Below are 6063 nucleotides of genomic sequence, written 5' to 3' on the forward strand. Positions count from 1 at the left end.
GACCGGGATGATAGTTTGTGCCTGCATCGGGATTTGAACCCTGCCGACACGGCTTACGGAGGTGTACCTGGCTAACCAATAAGTTTGGTAACATAGCTTTGGGTAAATGTCGGTCAGCAGGGGAGAAATAGTCACTGCTGCCGTTTCAAGTAGTTGAAGGTTTATGTTTTTCTGCAGATGCTTTGTTATGAATTGACTAATGGAGGGTTTCAGTAACCGTGATGTCGTGCTCGAGCGCCATATTGATTGGCAAGCTAAATAAGTGAAAAAAGGTCAGTCTGTCCAAATAACAAGATGATTGGGATACATTATCGAGCATGCTGTCGTTGCCAAGGCAATGAATATTAGCATGATGGCGACGCGCATGGCATTATGGGATGGCTTTACGAACCCTCCACACCAGTGCTGCTGGTCAATAAAATTACGTGTTTTCGCTTCAGAATAGTGATGCAGAACAAAAAGTTAAGTTGGACAATGCTTTTGTTTGGTGAAAAAAGCTTGTTTTAGGCGAATTTGAGACATTTTTGCGTTTACAAGTCCTTTCTGTGAAATGCAGCGTTTTGCAAATTTGAAGCTAAAATACTCACTATTTCAATCAAATCAGGCGTTTTCGCTTCAGAATAGTGATGCAGAACAAAAAGTTGAGTCAGAATGCTTTTATAAGGTGAAAAAAGCTTGTTTTAGGCTAATTTGAGCATTTTCGCGAATTTGAAGCTAAAATACTCACTATTTCAATGAAATCACACGTTTTTGCTTCAGAATAGTGATGCAGAACAAAAAGTTGAGTCGGGCAATGCTTTTGTTTGGTGAAAAAAGCTTGGTTTAGGCAAATTTGAGCATTTTTGCGAATTTGAAGCTAAAATACTCACTATTTCAATGAAATCACAGGTTTTCGCTTTAGAATAGTGATGCAGAACAAAAATTTGAGTCAAACAATGCTTTTGTTTGGTTTTAAAAGCTTGTTTTAGGGTAATTTGAGCATTTTTTTGTGCGAATTTGAAGCTAAAATACTCACTATTTCAATGAAATCACACGTTTTCGCTTCAGAATAGTGATGCAGAACAAAACGTTGAGTCAGACAATGCTTTTGTTTGGTTTAAAAAGCTTGTTTTAGGGTAATTTGAGCATTTTTTTTGCGCAAATTTGAAGCTAAAATACTCACTTTCAATGAAATCACACGTTTTCGCTTCAGAATAGTGATTCGTGATGCAGAACAAAAAGTTGTCAGACATTACTTTTGTTTAGTTTGAAAAGCTTGTTTTAGGGTAATTTGAGCATTTTTTTTTGCGCGAATTTGAAGCTAAAATACTCACTATTTCAAAGAAATCACAAGTTTTTGCTTGAGAATCGTGATGCCGAACAAAGAGTTGAGTCAGACAATGCTTTTGTTTGGTTTAAAAAGCTTGTTTTAGGGTAATTTGAGCATTTTTTTTGCACGAATTTGAAGCTAAAATACTCACTATTTCAATGAAATCACACATTTTCGCTTCAGAATAGTGATGCAGATCAAAAAGTTGAGTCAGACAATGCTTTTGTTTGGTTTAGAAAGCTTGTTTTGGAGTAATGTGAGCATTTTTTTGCGTGAATTTGAAGCTGAAATACCCACGATTTCAATGAAATTACACGTTTTCGCTTCAGAATAGTGATGCAGAACAAAAAGTTGTCATACAATGCTTTTGTTTGGTTTAAAAAGCTTGTTTTAGGGTAATTTCAGCATTTTTTTTGTGCGAATTTGAAGCTAAAATACTCACTATTTCAACGAAATCACACGTTTTCGCTTCAGAATCGTGATGCAGAACAAAAAGTTGAGTCGGACAATGCTTTTGCTTGGTTTAAAAAGCTTGTTTTAGGCTAATTTGAGCATTTTGCGAATTTGAAGCTAAAATACTCACCATTTCAATGAAATCACACATTTTCGCTTCAGAATAGTGATGCAGAACAAAAGGTTGAGTCAGACAATGCTTTTGTTTGGTTGAAAAAGCTTGTTTTAGGCTAATTTGAGCATTTTTGCAAATTTAAAGCTAAAATACTCACTATTTCAATGAAATCACACGTTTTCGCTTCACAATAGTGATGCAGAACGAAAAGTTGAGTCGGGCAATGCTTTTGTAAGGTGAAAAAAGCTTGTTTTAGGCCAAACTGAGACATTTTTGCGTTTACAAGTCCTTTCTGTGAAATGCAGCGTTTTGCGAATTTGAAGCTAAAATACTCATGATTTCAATAAAATCAGGCGTTTTCGCTTCAGAATAGTGATGCAGAACAAAAAGTTGAGTCAGACAATGCTTTTGTTTGGTTTAAAAAGTTTGTTTTAGGGTAGGAGGAAGGTCAAAGGGCGGAGGAACTCCTTGTGAGCCAACGGCCATCCATATCTAGTGCCCAACTGTGTCTGCAAACGTCCTCCTGCAGTTGGGTTACTTCTTATTAGGAGGTTGGTGGCAGGATTTGCACTCCGGCCACCATAAAACCCTTCATTTCGCAAAACGCAAAAAAATCTGAAAACCCACTCCGTGAGAGTACCTCCTGTGCAGCTTCCCTTCGCAGGGCAGCTCACCGGATGACGGGATTGGGGCAAAGCCTTCGGGACCCCCAATCTTTGATGATAGGAGGGAAACCATGGGGTAACATCCCTGGGTCAGATTGCGAGAGAGTGTGTCGGAGTGGTGCTGAGGTGTCGTCCACCAGACGGCGGTCTCCTTGGGTTAACCTGAGGCGGTCCCTTCGGGTGGGTGCCTGGAATGTACTATCCCTAAGAGAGGATGATCACCTGTCTCTGTTATCATCTGAGCTCAAGCGTTTGGACATCGGGATTGCAGCTCTCTCGGAGGTTCGGAGACCGGATTGCGGCGAGATAATGGTGGGTGGTTACACCTACTATTGGTCTGGTCGCTCTGATGGTTACCATACCCAAGGAGTTGCTGTAGCTGTGTCCAATAAGCTGACCCCAATGATAATTGAGGTAACACCGGTCAACGAGCGTATTATGAGATTAAGGATTCGTCACTCCTTCGGTGTCATTTCCCTGGTCTCTGTTTATGCTCCGACTGAGGCGAGTGATCTCACCGTGAAGGATGCATTCTACGCCACACTCGAGTCTGTGGTTGATCAGTGCCCCAGACGAGATACACTTCTAGTCTTGGGGGATTTCAATGCATCGACTGGAACTGATAGGGATGGTTATGAGGTGTGTTTGTTGGTCCCCATGGGTCAGGAACTATGAACCAGAATAGCACTAAGTTCCTTGACGTTGCAAGAAGTCATGGACTTAGGGTGGCTGGTTCATGGTTTCAGCGCCCACAAGCTCATCGCTGGACTTGGTATTCCAACGCTGGCGGTGTGGCAAAGGAGATTGACCATGTCCTCATTGACGGTCGTTGGAGGATGATCCAGAACTGCAGGGTCTACCGGAGTGCTCAGTTCCTCAATACTGACCACAGGCTTGTTGCAGCAACTCTAAAGCTGCACCTTAAATCCTGGAGAATGGTACCATCCCAGCCTAGGCTGGATGTTGCCAAGCTCAGGGATGAGAGAATAGCTGAGGAGTTTGCGAACAGGCTGAGTGGACACTTGGGGGGTCTGGGTGCTTTGGGGGGTCCTGAAGAGTTGTGGAGCGCCTTCAAGACCACCGTCCTTGATGTTGCCGGTGGATGTCTCGGAGCTCACCGCAGGGCAAAGAAGAATTTTGTCTCTCAAGGGACACTGGATACCATTGACCAGAGTCGCAGGGCCAGGCTGAATGGCAGAGCTGAGCTGTTCAGGGAGCTGAGGCGTAAAACTGTACGTGCACTGAGGGTGGACAAGGAGGCCTATGTGCGAGGAATCTGTGAGGGGGTAGAGCATCACCTGTGGACAGGTGATTCTCGTCCAGGTTACAGGGGAATTCGCACATTACGTTCATCCAAGCCCATCCCTCGGAGCACTGCAGTTCGAGCAGAGAGTGGTAGGCTCTTGACAGAGGAGTCTGAAGTGAAGGCCCGCTGGGCTGGTTACTTTGAGCGGTTATACCAGGCTGATCCCCCAGCTGTCGAGTTGGACGTCAAGGGTGTTACAATCCCTTTTGCTGACCCTCGAATCAACTGTGGTCCACCTTCGCTTGTGGAAACACGGGCTGCGGTGAACCAGTTGAAACGGGGCAAAGCTCCAGGGATCTGTGGCATCCATGCCGAACTTCTCAAGGCTGGTGGAAATGCTGCACTCGTGTCGTTGCATGCAGTTTTGTGCTCTGCCTGGAACACAGGCATCATCCCAACTGACTGGAAGAGGGGCCTTGTTGTCCCTCTCTGGAAAGGGAAGGGTGATCGCCAAGACTGCAACAACTACCGAGGGGTGACGCTGCTCTCAGTGCCGGGCAAGGTCTTTGCTCGGATAATTCTTGATAGGGTTCGCCACCATCTGCTTGAGCACCAGCGTCCAGAGCAGTCAGGCTTTACACCAAAGAGGTCAACGATTGACCGTATCCTTGCCCTTCGTGTCCTCACCGAACGCAGACAAGAGTTTCGGCAGGGGCTGCTTGCAGCCTATGTTGATCTCTGTAAAGCGTTCGATTCAGTGAATCGGGATGTCCTCTGGAGGATTCTTGGTCTTCGTGGGGTGCCACCAAAACTGATCGATCTGATGTCTGAACTCTACTCTGGTACTGAGAGTGCTGTGAAGTGTGGTGGTACCATCTCTGACTTATTTCCAGTTGTTACTGGAGTTCGTCAGGGATGTGTACTTGCCCCCACACTTTTCAGCACTTGTATGGACTGGATTCTAGGGAGGATGTCGGAGAGATCAAGTTGCGGTGCATCGTTTGGGAATGTCAAGATCTCGGACCTTGATTTTGCAGATGATGCAGTCATCTTTGCGGAGACTTTAGATATCCTTTTGGGGGCCCTCGAGGTGCTGAATGAGGAGTCGGAGCCACTGGGATTATGGGTTTCTTGGGTCAAAACTAAGATCCAGGCATTCGGTGACATCTTGGATGCTGCTGTCCTGTCTGTGTCTGTTTGTGGTGAGGATGTTGAGGTCATGGAGAGATTCACTTACCATGGCAGTGATATTCATGTCTCTGCTGGCTGCGAGTCAGAGGTCAATAGACGTCTGGGTCAGGCCTGGGGAGTCATGGATTCACTGGATCATGGGGTGTGGCGCTGCCGGTACCTGTGCGGGAGGACGAAAGTCCGAGTCTTCAGGTCCTTGGTACTTCCAGTCTTGCTCTATGGGTGCGGGACTTGGACTTTGACCAAGGATCTGAGACGGAGACTTAATTCCTTTGGTACCAGGTGTCTTCGGAGAATCCTTGGCTATCGCTGGTCAGATTTTGTGTCCAACGAGCAGTTGCTGAGAGAGACTCGGATGAGATTTGTTACCTGCATAGTCCGTGAGCGTCAGTTGCGGCTGTATGGACATGTGGCTCGTTTTCCTGACGCTGATCCTGCTCACCAGATTCTCTCAGCGAGGGAGTCTCATGAGTGGAGGAGGCCAGTGGGCCGACCACGTGCCTCATGGTTGCAGCAGGTTGACCATCATCTCAAGGAGATGAGGATGGGCCTGGCATCTGCCTGGGGGATGGCCAGACGGAGGCCCCTGGAGTACCGGCGGAAAGTGGACGCAGCGACGCGCTGTTCTGGCACATGCTCCCATACCTGACCTGACCTTTAGGGTAATTTGAGCATTTTTTGTGCGAATTTGAAGCTGAAATTCTCTCTATTGCAATGAAATCACACGTTTTCGCTTGAGAATAGTGATGCAGAACAAAAAGTTGAGTCGGCAATGCTTTTGTTTGGTGAAAAAAAGCTTGTTTCAAGCCAATTTGATACATTTTTGCGTTTACAGGTCCTTTCTGTGAAATGCAGCGTTTTGCGAATTTGAAGCTAAAATACTCACTATTTCAATAAAATCAGGCGTTTTCGCTTCAGACTTGTGATGTAGAAGAGGGAATTGAGTCGGGCAATGCTTTTGTGAGGTGAAAAAAGCTTGTTTTAGGCCAAATTGAGACATTTTGGGTTTACAAGTCCTTTCTGTGAAATGCAGCATTTTGCGAATTTGAAGCTAAAATACTCACTATTTCAATAAAATCAGGCG

Source organism: Eptatretus burgeri, chromosome 2, assembly GCF_056783735.1.
Source record: "Eptatretus burgeri isolate ZD-2024b chromosome 2, Ebu_testis_v1, whole genome shotgun sequence".
Classification (NCBI taxonomy): Eukaryota; Metazoa; Chordata; class Myxini; order Myxiniformes; family Myxinidae; genus Eptatretus; species Eptatretus burgeri.